General features: G+C 44.6%; 1 pseudogene; it reads right to left on the minus strand.

The window, feature by feature from the left end:
- Positions 1-432: 432 nt before the first annotated feature.
- On the minus strand, positions 433-19,714 carry LOC102004377 (annotated as a pseudogene).
- Positions 19,715-20,282: the final 568 nt, after the last annotated feature.

Genomic DNA, 20,282 nt, shown 5'->3' on the forward strand with positions numbered 1-20,282 from the left:
ATTCTATTATATAAATATTATTTTCTATAATTACTTTTAGTCAGTCATGAAAAGAAAGGAAAATATATATTCTGGTCACTAAAGCACAGTACCAGATACATATTATCAGATACCAGATACAACACTATATTCTGGTCACTAAGAACAATACCAGATACACATTACCAGGTACCAGATACAGCACCAGGGTTAAATTGGTTCATGCTTTTAGGGGATCCAGTCCATGGTCCACTGGCTCTAAGAAACATCATGGTGGAAGGGTGTCGTGGAGGACAGCTGCTTAGTTCATGATGACCAGGAGGCAGAGCAGAGGAACAGACCCAGAGAGGATGGGGCCAGGGACCAGACGTACTACACAAGGTAACACCTCCATGATCCATCAGAAACACCAAAAGAATGCTCAGCTAATCACCTCTGTAGCTCTTGTGCCAATCAAGTTGATATGACCAAGCTTTTTTTTTCATAGATTTTATTTATTTTCTTTTTCTTGTATAAGAACCCTTGTGTTATAGCTACTGCTGGAGCTTGAGTCCTCTGGACAGAGACTCTGAAGTGGGTTTTCACAGGATGGTCAGTGAATTCCTGATAGGGAGACTTGGTGAATGCATTCTTTTCCCAGAGGTCAGGGGTCAGGTAGCTGTAGGTCTTGGATATGGCATTAAAGCTGGCCTTAGCAAAGTTGCCCAAAGTAGCAGTGCAGCCCGTGGCAGAGGGGTAGCAGTCATCAATACCAGCCAGCAGCAGCAGCTTCCTGGGCAAGGGGCTGAGACGATGCCAGTGCCTCTGGGGCAGGGATCAGATGCACCAACACAGAGCCACAGTGGCCCATCACCTTGCGAGGGACAATGTGGGACTTGCCAATCTTGTTTCCCCAGTAGCCTCTCCACACTGAGACAGTGGAGAGCTTGGGCAGGACGATGGCCCCACAAATGGCACTGGCTACTTCCTTGGAGCACTTTATATCCAGACGAACATGACCATTGTAGTCCTCAATGGCGACAAATGCCTTGAACCTGGTCCACTGGCCAGCACGAGTTTGCTTCTGCACATGACTAAGCTTAACTGTCACATTCCACCCCTTGTCAACTTTAAACCATAGACCATACTTTAAAACCAAAGACCATACTTCAAACCATACTTAATCTCCAAATATACACAATACTAAGTTAATAATTTTGATAACATGATACAAGAAAAGAATCAGACCAAAGCAAGACCCAAACCCAGAAAGGCAAACATGAAGTTCTACACCTTCAAGGCTGGCATCTGGGGCACAAGGTGCTAAGATATGAGTTTGAGGTCTTGAGCAGCCTCACCCCACTCGCCTTGTTGGTTGTAGCCCACATGGCCTCTCTCATGGGCTGGCTCCATCCACTACCTGCACCTTTTCTTGGCAGGTGATTTATGTTTTTGGTGTCTTCAACTTCCTGATATCTCTACTGTACCTTTGGCTTTATTTTTATACCTTTATGAACTGCCCTCTCAGGGTCACTTTGCCTGTCATTCCAGACTTTTTTTTCAAAGATAAGTGGAAGCCACACTGACCCCACAACTCTTGCTTTCTGCATGCCAGTAAACTGAACATCATATGGATGATGCCAAGGTCTGCCACCAGCACAAGCAGTAGCTAAGCCCCTTGGACCATGGATGTGGTGGTCTCTGAGTGACTGGATGGCTAAGCACAGTAAAATGAATCCCAGGGGACCACCTTTTTGGCTGGCCCTTTTGGAGCAGATTAACAGTTTTATACTTTTAAACCTGGGATGGGTGGGATCTTGCTGATTTTTGAGATGCCTTTAAGGCATTTTTTTTGTCCCTGAAGGAAGTATCACTATTTTTTAAATGTTACTAATCTCTTTAAGAACCACACTTCTTTGGAACCATATTTCCTTTGGCCCCCAATTTTAAACATCATTTCTTTTGAGCTAAAATTTAAATTTTGTTAATGTTTCAGTCTTTAAAAATTATTTTCAACATAAATCTGTGTAAAAACAGCCAGTAGTATCCACATCACAGATTGAACACTGGGCTGCCTTGATATTTTTCTTTGCCAGACCAATTTGTCTGCCTTCCTGCACAGTCCTCTTCAAAGTCTCAGGACACAAGCAGACACGTTCTTTGCCAGAATGTTACATGCATGGCTTCTTTTCCAACTGCCAGTGAAATCCTGTGACCCCCTAAAACTTCCTACACCTGATCTTTACTCTTTGCTTGTTTTTCAGCATTCTAGTCTTCTGAGCTCTGATCATTGTTGCATGTAAAACACTGCTCACAATGTTAGAGGATGTCTCTAGCCATCACCTTCAAACCTTAAAAAATTCCTCCCACAAACCAGTTTTAAAGGCTTAAAACCACATGCTTAGGTACAGTCACAGAAATGACTACTCTGAGTACCAACTTTTGTATTAGTGTTTTTTGTCACTGAGACAAAACACTCAAGACTCACAACTGAAAGAAAGAGAGGTTCAATTTGACTTGTGATTTCAGGAGACTTAGTCCACTGTGAGGTGGTCCAAAGCGGGAACATCATGGTGGAAGAGTGTGGCAGAGCAAAGATGCTTAGTTCAAAAAGCCAGGAGGCTGAGCAGGGGAGCAGTGCCTGAGAAGAAGAGACAGGAACAGATATGTGCCCAAGGTAGCATCTCCAAGACTGCCCAGACTCACTGAGGAGTGTGCTTTACTAACCCTGTAGGTGGCTCCCAAGCCAGTCCAGTTGACACAGCTAAGCTTAACCATCATGCTGTGCATACCTTTCTGGTGCTCTTTGTCATGTGATCTGAATTGCTACCTGTGCTCCCTTGTTTTCAGCTTGAAGAAGGTATTTTAGTATTTCTTGTAAGGCATGCTGACTAGCAAAATAGTCAGTGTTTATCTTCGTGAGTCATTGTATCGCTGTTTTAAAGAGAGCTCTTCTGGGTGGAGGGCTTTGGTTGCCTGTTCTTTGTGACTTTCCACATTTTTACTATAATTTGTAAATTTATGAATGCTTGTGTTTGTCCTCCATAAAAAGCTCATTAGTCTGCCTGGATATGTAAGATATTATTATTCAGTGAATTTGGGGAGTTTTCTGCCATTACTTCAAGTGTTCTTCATGCCCCATTTTCTTTCTCTTCTTACTCCTTTTCTGTATATCTTGGTGGCACCCTACATTTCTCTGCAACTTGGTTGATTTTTAAAAATTGCTTTTGCTTTGTACTCCAAACTGTATAATCCTTATCAATTCATATTCTAATTAGTTAATTCTTTCATACTCCCATTTAAATCTACCCTTGAGTCCCTGGACTGATTTTGTTATTATTGTGCTTTTTAATTCAAGAATTTTTATCTGGTTCTTTTTATAATTTCTACCTCTTTATTAATACTTCCTAGTTGATAAAACATTGTCAGCACACCACCATTTGTTTCTATAAATGTTTTTCTGTTGCTCTGTGAATGCATGTACTTATTTTAAGTATTATTCTACAAATCTGACATCCGTTTGACTGGCATCTGGTCAATTTAAGCTCATAGATGTTTTTCTTCCTGTTATACGCTTTCTACTTTTTCGTTTCTCTGCAGCCTTTTCAATTTTATTTTTGTAGAAATAAGAAATTTCAGGGTACCTATTACCCAGGGCAACACTAGGTACTGTACCCACTACTCAGGGCTTGCTATTATTTGCTTACTTGTTTTGTTTAGTGACTGGCTAGGTTATTTTCACAGTGCCGGTTTCTCACCTTCCTGGCCTTGACCTCTGACATTGCTTCCCAGGGAGGTTGCATCTTCCACTAAACCAGAGTGGCCCTGACACACCAGTGACATTGCTGGATCTAACTTTCTCTTTTTTCCTGCCTGTGCTCAGCCGTTAAACTCTACTCATTGCAGATTGGTTGCTGTCTTGTTTTCAGAAATACCTTGCAGCTGAAATTGCTCTATAAATTAGTCCAATCAGTTGTAGCTTTGTAAGAGATGTCTGATTTCGTTGGGACTGCAAGAGAGCTGCTCCCAGGGCTGTACCCTACTTATCTACTCCTGCCCACCCAGCTGGCAGTCTGGGCTGCATCTGCTTCATCTCCACCAGCGTCCTCCTAGCCTTCACCCTGCCTCCACCCATCTTGAGAACACCCTGGTGACTGAACTCCTCTGTGCTGGGGTGAAAATGGAGTCAGTTCCTTTCGGGAAAAGATTAGAAGGTTACCGGTTTTATCACCCAGCTCTCTCTCTACTTCACTGCAGGCAAATACTACGAGCCATGACTCTGGAGAGAGCTGGAGACAAGGGCAAATTTCTTTCTGGGTGCATCGCTCTTCGCAGAGCTGTGTGGTCAGCCGCAGGCAGCAGAAGGGCTTGGGGTCCTCCAGGTCTTTCTTGGCCTGGCCCTTCCACACAGGAGCAGGTCGACTCAGTTGGCACAGCCATCTTCCCAGCACTGGGCTCTGGGCACGGCCTGGTCTGGAGGGTGGGGCTGGGCAGAAGGAAGGAACTCAGCTCCTCTGTCCTGGCGCTGTCAAGTGTCTCATCTCCAGAGGACAGAGACAGGGTGAGGGTCAGATCTGCTTCTCCAGGAACAGGAAGCTGTGTACTGGGGGCAGGGTCTGGAGGGGACTCAGGGCTGACTGGGTTGGGCGGGGAACAGACAGTCAGTCTTGCTTCAGTACAGAGTCTTCCCTTCCTAATGAATTGTCACAGAATTCTCTAAACAAATGACTCTTCATTTTCTGCCGTGAAACCATTTCTGGAGACATAAGTGCTTATAGTTGGTTTTTAAAAAATAATCTCCCCAATTTTCCTGCAGAGTGGGCGGTCAGAGCAGCTCACAGTGCAGGGCTCTCATCCACTCGAGGAGCCAGTGTGCCGCGTTTCCCGGCCACACTGCCTGCCCAGCCTTGTTCAAGAGCAGAGGCTCGCACACAGTGAATAGATTGCAATGCAATAAGCTATCATTTGCTGGTAGTTGATAGATAACCATCTACATAATTCCTCATGGGGGCAAAAAAAACACTGGAGCATGGATCCAAAAAATTGGAATATTAAATGTGCATCCTTGGGAAAAGCACAACACATATTCTTGGGCCCATTTCTTTTAAAAACAAATGGAGTTAAAATTAATATCATTTCTTTCGGCATTCTAATTTACATATTCTGAACAATGTTAGCTGTGATTTCCACCTCTAACAAAAATCATTTCTAAATCATGAAAGAAATATTGCAGGGTTCCAGAGAAGCCCCTGCAGGAATCGGTGGAGCAGGATAATGTAGAATATTATCAGAGATGTCAGAAAAAAATGAACTGCGAGAGAGGGTAAGCTATGAGAGAGTTCCCAGAGCAGGACGTGCTGGTCTTAGAGTCCAGAATGTATTTCACAGCTGACATTAAAAATTAGTTTTCCAACACCAAAAACGATCACCTTGTCATGAGTTATGTAAGCCTTTGAGAAAGTCACTGAGGTAGTTGGCATTCACCAGCATGGAGATTTTACACATTTCTTCATGCTTCTAAGAGTGGAAGAATACTTTTCTAACTCTCATGGGCATACTGAGTATAAGAAGAGTCATTTCATAAACTGATGACCAAATCTCTTATGGTCCATACAAAATTTAGTGTGATTAAGGCTAAATTAAAAGAAATAAGTAATACATAAGAAAGTATTACTTCTCTACCATCTGCTCCATAGAACCAAAGTAGTAGTTGCTTTCAGATAAACGAGCTCCTTGAGAGAGCTTGTTTAAGAATGATGTTTAAAAGTTCTCATCACTTATAGAAATAAAAGTTAGTATTGTATTTGTTAGCCATGAAATGAAGCTGGGCTGTGTCTACACAACATAATTAAAATTATCACATAGGAAATATGGGTCTTGTACTCACCCTCCTCCACCTTCCTAGGTACTTGGAAAAATTTGGAAACAAAAATCAAAAAGATATACCTTTTACTAGAATAATTCAGAAAATTCTTCTCACTACATTCCTATGCAGAAATATCTAGCTTTTGTGTTTAGCAGAATGCATAATTTCACTAGACAGATGATATATCACAATAAGACTGAAATACTATATTTTTTACAATCAAAGACACGAAAACTCTCAACTTGCTCCATTTTTCCCTTACTGATTCTCCCAAATCTGAAAACAAGACGCTTTATTTTTATTGTTTTAGATCAGAAACAAAAAGATACTTGGTTATAATATTTGTCCAGTTTACTACTTCTCAGTCAAAAATCTCATTCTGTATTGTTTTCCAGTGTCTGGCAGGAACCTATGCCAGAAAAATGACAGTAATTAAAAAAGTGTGTGAGTACCTGGATGAAGAAAAATTTCAGTAATTATTTCCCAGGTATCCTTCAAGTAGCTCAGAAAGGCTTTAGTGCCCAGAGAAGTTCAGAAATACCTGTTTCTCTCTTAATGGAATTAAGAGAGCAGTCACGTTTATATCCTCGTGGCCCTTTCCTCAGAGGGCAAAGAGAGTACAGCCATTCCACTTACCCTGTGCAGCGGCTTTCACACAGCCCACACCGGGCATGGCCTCCATGGGAGCCGCCAGTCCCATGGTCCTGTCCAGAGAAAGACCCAAGCCGAAGATGAGGAACTGTGACCCCTGCGTCCAGTGCGTGCCTCCTAACCGCACACATGTTCTTTCCCCACAGCATTAAAAGAAGAATGGTTTGCCAACTCTTTAACAAAGGAATTAATTCAGTTTAAAAAACAAAGCATATTAGCCCCTGTGATGGTGAGTGATGTCTATCAACTTGGCTATGTTACCTTTGTTATTTACTGGCCTGAGCAAATTGCTTAAAATCAATCTCTCTCTGCCTCTGCACACACTCACACTCACACACTCACACACACACACACACACACACACACACACACACACACACACGCATGCATGTGTGAGCAACAGTCTCTTTGCCCAGCCCTGGGTGGCCTGAGCTTTGCATCACTGTAGTAAACACTGAGCTAATCAGCTTATTAGCAGGAAAACCATATTGGAGGTCTCAAGCCATGACTGAGGAGCCCTGCTGCTTGGACACTTGGGGGTGGTGGCAGCACGGGACATCATGATGGAGTGCATGGTGGAGAAGGGTGATCACCCACGGCTGCGTACAAAAGAAAGGAAAAGGAGACGGGGTGCTGTGGTGCCCTTCCAGGACACCGCCCCAATGATCTGGGCTTCTCGTTACCCCCACACACCCCTCAAAGCTTATGAGAACCAGACTGAGATCCAAGCTGTCATCTCCTGAGGTTCTGGGACACATGCCAGGTCCAAACGAAGGCTGACAAGGACAGCAGCACTCCCCACACTAGAGCAGCGCCACTGAAGATGAAGGATCCCCCCAGTCGGTAAGACAACTCCTGGCCCAGCTTCAGAGAGTGCTGTCTTGTTTTCTTATCTGTGTAAAAACATTTTGGTTCCTGCTAAATAGAAGTGAAATGAAGGCTAAGGTCTAAGAACCAAAAGTACTGGGGAGTAAAAGAAATCAAATGAGAAGAGAGGCAACTGGCTGAGAAAAAGAAAAACAGAAAGTACAAAGCAGTGCTCAGGTGGAAGAATGAGACAGTTACAAAGGGATGTGGAAGTGCAGAAATCAGAGTGTGTGGAAGACTTAACACCTGCACATAGTTCTTGAGTGTTGTGGCTTACGTCCAGATGTTCCCCAAAAGCCTCATGTGGTCATAGGTGGGGCTTTTCAGATGTGGCTGGGTCCAGAGTGTGTGATGCCTGGATTAAGTGTATGATTATTAGATAAGTCAGCTGATTGCTTTGGCATCGTTCTGAGTGTGGATAATGGAAAGGCCCTCCCTGGGTGTGAGTGCTACCTGCCCAAAAGATGTGTAGCCTGGATAGAATATAAGGGACAGAAGACTGCTGCTGGCTTATTCAGTGCTTCTTCACTGCTTCACTGCCTTCTGTCTGCCCTGCCATGAGCTGTTTCTCTTCTGTGATGCCCCTGCCATGTCACCCTGCCTTGGAGCCAGCCGACTATGAACTGAACCCTCTGCAAACTGTGAGTTACAACAAACCCTTCCGCCTTTAATTTTGAGGATTGGATATTTTGTCTCGGCAGTGAGCAAAGTAACTAGACACTGAGCATACAGAGCTGGTGCAGCCAGTGTGGCTGGGACGCTGCTACAAGAAGGGGCCATCTGGTTTGCGGCACCAGACTATGTCCTCGGTGTAAACTCCCCCATCACTGCTGATCCCAGGTGACTCATCCAAGGCGGTGAACACAGAACTGGGAGGAGGCGCAGAGGCAGCAGCTAGCGAAGACAGCTCTCAGCCCGCAAAGCACAGCCGAGCTCCCAGCTGAGGCCCTGTGCTGAGCAGGACAGGGTGCTCCCATCACAGGTATGATCTTCCCTTCTGTAATGCAGGTGACCAGCTCAGTTCACAGTTATTCATGATAAAGAAAAATATGCTTGTTTTCTCAGCAGGTGGGCTCAGGAAGGAAACAGAGGCACAGGCATAGCTACACTATGTCATGAACAGAAGAGGTCAAATTAGACCGGTGAAGGTCTTTGCTTTTCATCAGACTAGAGTTGAAAATACAAAGTCAAGGACCTCTATATACTCAAATGCAAAACAAAAGCAGCAAGTGAGACTCACTATAGAAGACCAACACCAAATGTGTGGGCAGATATTAACACTCTTGCAGGTGTTTTGTGGCAGCATGGCATTACCTAGAACCATATCCCAATTTGTTCCTGCTTTGACTTCAAGAATTTTATCCATCCCTATTTAATGCATATTACTGTACTGGAGGATGTCCAAAGTGCTGAGATGAGCCATTTTCTAGGAAATAGTGGCCTGTAGTTGTGCTGGGCAGCCTTCCGTCACTGTAGCAAACCCTTGAGACAATCATCTTATGGAGAGGAAATGTTGTTCTGGCTCACAACTTTGGAAGGCCAAGTCTGTGGGCAGCTGGCCCACTGCTCCTGGGCTGTGGGGAGCAGCACATCATAGCGGGGAGCCATGGGGTGAAAAAGCTGCTCAATACACAGCAGCCTGGAAGCAAAGGTGTTAGAGAGGAAGTGGCCAGGGTCCCTGATCCCTCCAAGCACACGCAAAGACCTGACCACCCCTCACCAGCTGCATCTCCTAGAGAACCCACCTCCTCCCAGTAGTGCCAAGGTTGGAACCAAGTTCCTGAGACAGGGCATGGGAGAACATCCCTGCTACAACACTCAATCATCAGGAAACGCTACAACAAGTTCACTCCTTAAGCAGGCTGCTCACAATGGAGGTCATCTTTCTTCACTTTTCCAAAACTGGTTGGCCTGGAACAGATCATTTTTGAAGCAAAATAAGAGGAGGCATGTTCCTGAAGCATGGCCTCAGACATTGAATATTTTATTTTATCTTCCCTTTAAAAACCACATCTTGATTCCTTTGATGACACAGAAATGAAAAAGTATCACCTCACAGAGCTTTTCTGAAAGGGAAGCACAGATTGCTTTTGTGGACTTTGGCGTGGAGATGGATCCGAGGGTTACTTTGCAAATACACCCTTCCCCTCTGCTTCAGCCTCCTGGTGGACTCAGTTAGGTCTTCTCTCTTAACCGCTGTTTTCTCACCTTCTTTCCCAATCAATGAGCATTTCTCACCTCTGCAGGGCGAGAGGGAAAGTCACAGATATCTGGTTGAAGGTTTTCCACTCCAACTTTAGAGTTGTATAAGAAACCCAGAGATAAAAGTGGTTGTCATTTAGTTCAGAGAAAGGAAGACGAGGCCCCAGCACACAGTGTACTTTAAAGCACAGAGATTTCCACTTAAATAGAGCACTCGGTGAATTAGCCTGACTTTATGGACTTCTCAGAAAAAGAAATAGCTTGCATAAAGAGTAAGAATAGTTTCTTATGCTCCAGGCTTTTACATCAATGGGAACACTCTAAATTTCCTATTGGCACATCTGAGAAAAAAAAAAAAAATGAAACCAGCCAGCCATGAAAATACATCTCACCATTTCTTTCTGGCTCTGTGCCTCCAGGTATTAAAGGCTATTACTGTACAGCTCTGGCTTCATTAGGAAACTTTTCTCTACAGGACTCTTTTTAGGATCAGGTAAAACCTGCTGTTCAGAGCATGACCAGGGAAGGACAAGATGGGTGAAGAGGCTTCTTTGCACACCCCATCTGCACTTGGAGAAGAACTGAAGCAGGGGGTGTGCACCCCTTAAAAGCTCCAGGGATGGGCTAGAAAGAGGGGAGTTCTTACTAATGACATTGGAGCTCCCTCTGGGGACATTGGAAGGCAGAAATTCCCCCCAGTCCTTAGCTGCCTTCAACCCCTTTGTAGAAAGAAGACTCTGCACGCAAGGTCGTGAGTTCGGTTCCCGGTACCAGAGAAAAACCAAAAAAAAAAAAAAAAAGAAGACTCTGCAGCATTCGCTCTACTTCATTTTCTCAGTTAGAATTGGACAGAAATCAGCTGAGGCGATGGCTGGGCTACTCACCAGGAACCTGTATCACCAGGTCTTCCTTCCCACCAGTTCAGCACTGCACCCTCTTCTCACTCCTGCTGAGGAGCATTGCCTATAATTCAGCTGCAGCTCTGGGAGCCCCTCACAAGCTGCCCCTCTCAGCTCACAGTGGCCTCCAGGACTCAGCAGCATCCCCAGTGTCTTCAGTAGCTGAGGGGGGCTCCTACCGTAGGGGACAGCACTTAAATATTCAAAACCTGAGTGACCTCACACTCAAGCATGAATAAGTGGTGCATAGCCATGTCTGCAAAGGAAAGAAGAGCAGAGACCAATGGTGTCACAAGGGCTAAAGTCTATGTCGCCAGCCCAGAGCCTGCTCTGACTCCTGTAAGATCTGACCTTGGAGGAATCAGGAGAGGGGTGCAACCACATCCAGGTAGCTGGTCCGTCTCATCACTTCTGTGTGGAAAGTGGCCTGGACAGGGCTCAGCTGCTGCCTATGTCCTCTGTGCTTCCTCTGTGGCCCATGGACATCTCCCTGTCCCTGTTCGGCTCTCATAGCGAACTTCTCGTCTGGCAGCCTGGAGCCACCCATTCTTGTATCTCCAAAAAGAGGCAGTCAGGTCTTTGAAAGTCAACGTGTGGAAATTCTGTCCAAACATCTACCTCACCTCAGATCTGAAGAGCCCTCTCCTCCAGATAAGAAAGTGACCATCACAAAACTCAGCCAGCTGCACACCAGGGGGAGACATAGAGACTTCAGAGGTAGCAAGAGGCGATGCAGGCTGCTTAGAGCAGACTCCTTGAGCAGGGAGAGGCAGCAAGAGCAGGACTTAGAAATCAGTCGCAAGGCTTCAGGAAATGTCTTCTCCAACACTCACATTAGTTGCTGTTTTATTAAATTTCACAGCCAGTGCCAAGACTCATGCAGTTCTCAATAGCTCTGGGGCAAAAGGGCGAGGGGATGAAGAAAGCAAGACAAGTGACAAAGCTGAGCTCAGGTGGAGCCCTCTTTCCTGATTAAAGAAGAAAAACTGCACTACCACCATAGGGTTGTTTATTTATACTTTCGACAAAGTTAGTAACAGGAGACACAAGGTTGCCTAGCAACTAATTACTGGAATTGTCTCAGGAAAGATGTTTTTCTCAAGACTGAAGTATTTCCAGCTTCAGTCACTCCCTACAAGCCAGAAGTCCTGATTCTCACACAGAATGATGCATAACAAATTTTTCATTCGGTGATGAGGAAACTCACCTAAGCTTCCCTCCAACTCTGAAATGTGGTGGAGCTTAGGGGGAGTCTTGCAAAGTAGGAGAATGGAACTGGGGCATAAGCAAGGAAAAATAAGTTTCCTTCTGATTTCTGAATTCAGGGTTACCCTGTAACCAGAGAAAGAGGAAACAAGCAGAAATTGGGGCAGGAAATGCCCAAGGCAGGGAAAAAAAGTCTCTCAAAGTGGCTCAGAACTCTGCTTCATGTGGCTTTCCTAACACACACAGGTGGCAGACAAGGCCACAAATTGCAGGATGGGAAAACCAGAGTGGACAAAGGGAAGCTGGAAAATGGATTCTGTGGATTCCCTGAGGCCACTCCCAGGCTCCTAAGGGCTTCAGGTTGTCTCAGCTTTGGTCCCTGCTGGAGAAAGTAGTAGAAAAACACTTTGAAAATGAAGCCCTGCTTTTAGGCAAATGGGGAGGGCAGAGGGTAGGTCTAGTGTGGTTCTTTTCAATTGACTTTAGTTAAAGCTATTCCTTATCATAAATGGCACACTTTTGGCAACTTATTCTGCTACCTTCAAGGCTCAGACTCCATTTTCAACAGCAGCTCATCTGCTCGCTTCCTCCCATGAGTCTGAAAAAAAATCATTGTGTAGTACTCAAGCCTCAGTGTCTTCATGTACAATGTTTTGTTTTGTTTTGTTTTGTTTTGTTTTTTTTTTTTTGGTTTTTCTCTGGTACCGGGAACCAAACTCACGACCTTGCGCTTGCCAGGCAGGCACTTTTGCCGCTGAGCTAAATCCCCAGCCCCTTCATGTACAATGTTGAGTTGTGTCAAATGGAAGAAGCCAGCAGAAATTCTGTGATTGACATGCAGCAGGAACTTGAGAAGAAAATCAAAGTTGGTGGGAAGGTGTGTGTGTGTGTGTGTGTGTGTCACACACTTGGATTCTTTAGAGAGCTTGTTGAGATGTATGGAGAGGGGAACAGATGAGGCTCCAAGACTGTCTTGGCTTCCCCCACAAAACAGGAAAACATGTCAAAGCACCAGAAAATACTTTTCTGTGGGGAGTGGCTAGAGCTGGAGATCGATCACACATGTGGGGCTAAGACAAAGCCAACCTGAAACCACTGAGAGTTTAAGGGGAGCCACATACACAAGCTGTTCCAGCTTGCAAGAAGTTGCTAGGCAGAGAGGTGGAAATTGACATCAAACTCCCAAGTGTACAAATAGCTCTAGAGTCCTCAGTTAGTTCCTTTCCTCCCAGCTTTCATCGCTTTTATTGCTCCATCCTCTTGCTGTCCTTCCCCCTTGGAACTTTGAGAGCTGTGCAGTATGTGGCATTTTTCATATGGCAAAAATGTGTAAGTCTGTAGTGTTCGGTCTACTCTTTTCCAAATGAATGGTGGTCAGCATTTGGATCAGTAGTCAAAATAATAAGTATTTTGCTGATGATGTTGAAAGACTGTGTGCACCCAGCTTCAAGTATGTTGTCCTGTGTGAAGACTCCATGTTGTGGAGTGTTCCCCTCATTTTGCAGGATGAAGGTTTGCTCTCCAAGTGTCTCTGCTGCTCAGGTTTACAGACCTGAAGTGGAAGGAGAACAAGAACCTTTGCACTAACTCTTGGCCCTCGAGCCTTCCTCAGACTCCACCAGCAGGGGCTTCTGTTGTTTGCCCAGAGAGAGTGCAGGCTGTGAATGACCAGATGTTGACATATTTTTGTTCTACTTAAACAAATAAGACAAAATTATGAACATAAAGTTAAGAAAATGTTTACTCAGAATAAGAAAAACAATCACAACAAATTTAAAAATTTAAAAGAGCTGACAAATACTACAAAACCCACAGAATTGTCCAAATGTAATATTTTTAATCATCACCTCCTTGACATAGCTGAGAATATTCTCTTCTGCATTCTTTTGGCTGCAGAATTCTGAGGGCCTCTTCATACAATATTTTTTGTAGTAACACATCATAAAGAGAACAAGAAGATCATCTAAACTTGCTCTATAATTATATAACTTTTCTTATACTAAAGTTTTCAGCTTCGCAACTTATTATTGGTAGTGATTTTATTGCTAATAACATGGTTGGAATTAGTGTCAAATTCACAGAGGATATTTTGAGTTTTCTATAGTGATTAACAGTCAATCCGCCATGACTGGACAACACACACTAATCGGGTCACTGGAGCTCTTAGGATTGTGAGGTGATAGCAGAAACATGCCACAACCAGAATCCACTCACAGGCCCTGGTACCAGGAACACAGCACATGTCCATCCCAAAGAGACCTTCTCTCCACCATGGCCCAAGAAGCAGAGCTGTGGACAGAAGCAGACCTCACAGCAGGACGACCAGCTTCATATTCATGCACACAAAATGCAGCTGCATGCAGCATGGCTATGTCACATGAAACTGAGACTAGCACAGCCGGACCAAAGAGCTCCTTAGCTGTAACTGAGTCCTGTAACCGGCCCTTTTCTCAAACCACCCAACCGCAGGTGAAGGACGGAAATCAGCTGCAGGGGAAAACTCACAGCCCTTGACCAGTGATACTTGAAATAGCTGCTCCTAACTGGTTCAGAGAAACTCAGCTAGGGTCTCCCCGGGCCTTGAAAGGAGCCAGGCATAGGAGAGACTCTAAAACACAAGCCTCACTCTCCTCATGCTAAATCTGCCTCTGCCTCCTCCCCACTGAGAAGCAGTACAGTAACTTTCCTTTATTTTCTCTTGGTTCTTATAATCTGAAGAAGATTAATTATAGAAGATTGATTAACTTAGTAAATTTCATCTGTGAACATAATACCTAATGAAAGTATCTATAGTAACATGTAGGAAAGTCACAATGTAGTTCGGGAATAAATACAACCAATTCTATGTGTGTGTGTGTGTGTGTGTGTGTGTGTGTGCATGCACACGCATGTGTTATGGCTTATATCTAAATTAGTCCACTGATTGCTTCGGCATAGTTCTGGGTGTGGGTAATGGGGAGGCCCACCCTGGATGTGAGTGCTGCCTTAGGGTGTGTATCTTGGGTAGCTGTTGTCACAAGCTGCTTGCTGCTTTTAGTGCCTTCTGCCTGTCATGTACTGTTTCTCCTCTGCCATTCCACCCTGCCTTAAAACTAACCAACTATGAACTGAAACCTCTCCAAACAGTGAGCTACAAGGAATCTTTCCTCCTTTAACTTGAGTGTCAGGTATTTTGTCTCAGCAATGAGAAAAATAATTAAGACTCTCATGTGTATGTGTGTGTGTGTGTGTGTGTGTGTGTGTGTGTATACACATGCACATAGTGTGATATGTGCATAGTCCCTAACCTACAATGGTTTCACTGAAGATTGTTCAGCTTCATGATAAAGTGAAGTGACATGTATCTAATAGAAGTCACACTTTTACTTTTGATCTTTTTCTGGAATTACAGTACATGGCACAATACCCCCTTATGATGCTGGACAAGGGCAATGAGCTATAAATTCTAATCAGCCTTGTGACCATGAGGGTCAGCGATCTGCCCTGATGTGCCGCATTGCTGAGCTACAACTTTTGGAAGGAGAGGTGCACTGCAGGTATACTCACTTTAGGATGTTTTTCAGCTCACAGGGGGTCTATTGGGAGCCACTCCATCATCAGTTGAGGAACATCTGCACATGTGCCAATGAAAGGAATCAAATCTTTGATACCTGTGGAACATGAGCAATTCTTCAAATAATTAAGCTGAGTCAAAGGAGCCAGATAAAAGAGTGCACCTTGTAAGAGTCTGTGTGCAAAACTGTAAAATGTGCACGCACATCCCAGAGGCAGATCAGTGTTTGCCTAAGGGCCTGGGAGGGATGGAATGGGGGCATTAGGAGTGGCCAAGAGGAGGAGTGCAATGCCACTGCAATTACTTTAGGGTGCAGCAGACATACTGATGGTCTTGACCATGGTTCTTAGATTTATATATGTGTCAAAGTACATAAAATTGTCCACTTTAAATATATGCAGTTTTTATAAGTCGACTATACCTTAGTAAATCTGCTCTCAATGTGTTGGTTCTGCTTGTTGAGGGAGGGGAGACACCAAGGACTCTGTAGCCTCTGGGTAACAAGCACTAGAAGCCAGAAGACCACAGGGGTGGGGGATGCTGTAGGAGATTGGTGCTCCCCTCAGTGAGCAAGCGTGTTGGCATGAGGACATTCCACTGTATCAGTCACTTTCCCATCGCTGAGATGGAATACACGAGATCTCCCACTTAAGGAGGAAAGGTTTAATTTGGGTCACAGTTTCAGTCCATGACTGGCTGGCTCAAGGACAGAAATGCTATGGTGGAAGGGCATTATCACATTAATATTGTCCCACAGTTATTGAGGGCTGATCAAGCCCACAATCTCCCAAATGAGTGGACAGCAAAGGCTTAAATAAATGAGACCATTGAAATAATTTTAGGGCTCCAGGAGAATCCAATCCTCTCATGGAATTCAAGATTCTCTGGGTTAAGACCAAGAACTTCCAGGGACAGCCCGTATTTATTTGGTTTGCAAACAAAAGAGAGGGATACTGAAGAAAATGCAGGAATCTGGGAAAGACTTGGGAATCCCTCTAAGGGATATTCATAAGTAATACGTTATGTTAATTTAGGAGAACTATGTTATCTCCAGGAAGGCCTTCACTGAAGGAGGGGGACGTCTGCAGCTGCAGTCTCCTTGTAGTTAGTTGGGGTTGGAGGCAGACATCCTCAGCTGTGGCCTTATCTTGTCCTTTGAGGCATCCCAGCCTCACAGGCCAATGCAGGCCTCAGCAGTGACCAGTGACTCACAGAGGTTCCCTCACTATCAGCCCGCTGCCCATCTCTAGACAAAGGGCCTGGACCTGGAACAGACCCACACATAAACATGAAAAGCCAATTGGTTAATATTAAATCCTGCTCAGAGCCGTTTCATAGTGGTCTCCATCAAGGCATGGTAGAGAAAATCTGCAAAACCCATGCTAGCCAGGAAGCACAGAGAGAAGGGAGGAGCTAGGAACAAGAACACAACCTTCCAGGTCATGCCTCAGTGACACACACCCTTCAAACAGGCCCCATTTCCTAAAAAAATTCAGCTATAGACTCATCAATGCATTAGTTCTTTGATGAGTATAGTGCTCCCATGATCCAAGCACCTTCCAAAAGATGCACTTCTGTGCATAGGAGACCTGGGAGGACAATTTAGGTCAGAACACTAACATCTGCTCCTGGCTCCCAAAAGATTCATATCCAGCTCATTGTCCAAAGTGCCTGACGCTAAGACCATTCTTAAGAGTAACCAAAGTCTTAACAGTTCAAGCACTGCTGAAAAGTCTCCAGTCTCCTCTGAGCCTCATGATTAACTCTTAGCTGTGAGCCCCTGTAAAAATCAAAAGGAAAGTTAAATATTTACAACACACAGTGGCATGGACTAAACATTCTAATCCCAAAAAGGGGGTATAGGGAGGATAGAAAGGAATGGGACCAAAGCAAGACCAAAGACCAGCAGGAAAAACAGCAAATCCTATAGCTCCATGTGCAGGATCCAGGGCAGACTATGGTAAGGTGCAAGTCCCCAAGGGTTTGTGTAGCCCTATTCTATGGTTTTGCCTGTTGCACCCCTCATGGCCTCTCTCCTAAGCTGCCTCTGCTTGCTGCCTGTGGCTTTATGTCCCACATTCCTGGCTCCTCCAGTTTCCTGGGGTCTGCACAGCAGCTTTAGCTTCAATTTTATAACTTCATGAATCAGTCTGTCTTGAGCTTCTGGCAGGGAATCTAACATTGCCAGACCACAGTGCCTGGCCTCCAGGTCTTTCTCTAAAATCTGCATGGAAGCCTCCATGTCCCCACAATGCTTGTATCTTGTGTGGTTTCAGAACCAACACCATATGGATGATACCATGGTCTGCCACCAGCTCAGGCAGTAGTCTGGCCCTGTGGGCTGTGACTACAGTAGCCTCTGAATGCCTGGATAGCTGAATTTGTGGATTCATTTCTACAGGTGGAAGGTGATCCTGAATGGTCGAGGCACTCCGTGGTTTCCTTCTCAAAACAAAGTTTCTCAAAACAGTTACCCTTTTGCCCCCTTGAGCTTGGGATGCATGAGGCTTGGACATTCCCTGAGATGCTTTCGGGCATCTTTCCTACTATTCTAATGCAAAGTACGTGGCTTTTCTTAAATGGGACTATTATTTTCAGCAGCCATACTCTCAATGGCCCCACCTTGGCAGGTTTTCTTTCTGGACAAGCCACATAATTCTCACATATTTCTTTCTGTCTTTTGTTCCTGATTTTCATTGTAAACTGGCTGAAAGCATTCAGCAGCACCTCATGCCACAACCTGGATGTTGGGCTGTTTTAATTTACCTCCACCAGTTGAATCAGTCTTCCACCCTTAAATACAGCCTCTTGCAAAGTTCTTGGAAGTGAGCTAAGTGAAGACAACTTCTTTTCCAGATTGTAACACACATGGCCCCCAGTGATTTCACATTGTCTCTATTCACTTGATGATAAGCATATAACTTGTTTCTATGTCCAGTTTTTTTAAGGAATCCCAATACTGATTTCCATAATGTTTGCATTAGTTTACAGTTCCACCAGCAATATGGAAAGGTTCATTTTTCCCCAAACCTCACCAGTTTGAAGAGGTTTGAATCCCTCTACTTTCTTTCCCTACCAATAATTGCTTGTATCATTTGTCTTTTCTTTGTACCTCCTGTTTCACATTAAGCCATAAAATATTAGATTGGAAAAATTCTTAGTGATTAACCAAGACCCTTTCTGTGGGGTATGGGCTATCAATGTTTAGTTAGAGACATATGTGGTATGGGCTATCAATGTTTAGTTAGAGACTATTCTGCTAACGTAGTACAGAACTACTCTGGGAAGTTTTTTCTCCTTATGGTTTTTATTTACCATAAGTTTGGTTTTACACAGTTAGCTTCAGTTTGCCCCCAAATTTTGCACTGAGAAGTATTAGTTTCTAAAAACCTTTTTTGAAATGTTGGAAAATATATAACATTGATATATCTTTTCCTTCAGCTAAAAATCCTTTTCTTCAGTATGTCCTAATATATCTTTGTCTTTCTAGTAGAACTAAAAAATAAAGTTGCACTTGAAAGCTTGTTAGGATAAAAGATGTGCTCACTGCCAGGGGAACTTCTAGGAATTTATTTCATGTATGTTTTCCATGATAAGAAGCCTGAACTGACCTGGAAGCAGTAGAAAGAGGGAAAAAGAGAGAAAAAGAAGGCTCTACAGGGCTTAAAATTGGTAATTTCAGTAACAAAAAGGTCATTAATAGATGCCCTTAAAACTTGAAGGAAAGTTATACTTAGAGAGAAGCTTTCAGAACTAGGTTAATAGTTTCACTCAAGTTATATTATAGTCAGTGTTCAGAGAACTGTCCTCTCTAGCCAGTGAAAATTGATGTCTGAGGGGAATTCTCTTCTGTGTCAGATACAGTTAATTGCAGAGGACCTCACACCTCCTTACCTCAATATTAAGGAAAACATCAGACACAGAGATTTTCAAATTTTAAAGGTGTGCAAGGCCAGGTATGGTGGCACATGCCTGTAATCACTTGGGAGGCCGAGGTTGGAGGATCACAGTGAGTTGGAAGCCAGTCTGAGCTACGAGATACATAAGGAGTTCTATGTCAGCCTGAAGTGCATAGCAGGTCCCTGTCTGAAAGAAAGAAGAAAGGGGGGGGAGGGAGGAAAGAAGGAAGGAAGGAAGGAAGGAAGGAAGGAAGGAAGGAAGGAAGGAAGGAAGGGGGCATCCTATAGTTATCCAATCGATTAAATCAGCCACAGAAGGCTACCTACACCAGGGGAAGTCCAGTTCCAGAGTGAGCAAACCCTTCCCAGTGAGCCCAACTCTCTACTCATGCATGAACTGTGAATTGGGTTAGTCATGATAAACCCCAAGTAGGTTATTGGCAAAAAGTGTAGTGGTTAAGCAGGATTTCAGGAAAAGGGGAGGAGGCCCAGTCGCCCCCACAGACACATATTTTATTATCTGACGTTGTCTGAAGTGCATACCGTGAGGAGGCTGGATCGCAGGCACGGACTCCACACAGCAGGCAGATGCCATGGAGCCCTCGGCATGCATCCCGTGCCCTACTAATCCCACCAAGTGTACCATTGGGAGCTCAGTCAAAGCACACAGAAGGTGACCACAGGTAGAGAGGTGACCCTGACTATCCAGAGGGGCCAACTGTGAACTCTTGAAATGACAAGACAGAGGCTACTGGGGAATTGCTGCAAAGACAGACAGCAGGGGATGGGGCAGGAGATTTCTCCTTGTGAAAAGGACTTGATCATGGTCGCCCTTGTTGGCCTTGATGATGAGAAGAGGCCACCAGCGAAGAACACGCGGCCTCTTGAGGGTGAGGACAGTCCCAGCTGTCACCCAGCACACACAAGATCCGAACTCTGCCCCCAGCACAGGTGGATCTGGAGCAGATGCTTCTTTCAGTCTCCATACAATGAGGCCTGGAAGACACCTTGGTTAGATCTCGTAAAACCCAGAGGAGAGAACCAGAGAGTCACCCTGAACGTGGGAGGAGCACAGCTGTGACACAGTGAGGGACACTGCCTGAAGCCACTGAATGTGTGCTGATGCTTTTGTCAGGGACGGGAGCCACAGGACCTGGGTCCCGAAAAGGACAGCCGTGATA

The sequence above is a fragment of the Chinchilla lanigera genome, unplaced genomic scaffold, assembly GCF_000276665.1.
Source record: "Chinchilla lanigera isolate Chin_1 unplaced genomic scaffold, ChiLan1.0 scaffold00069, whole genome shotgun sequence".
NCBI classification, from domain to species: domain Eukaryota; kingdom Metazoa; phylum Chordata; class Mammalia; order Rodentia; family Chinchillidae; genus Chinchilla; species Chinchilla lanigera.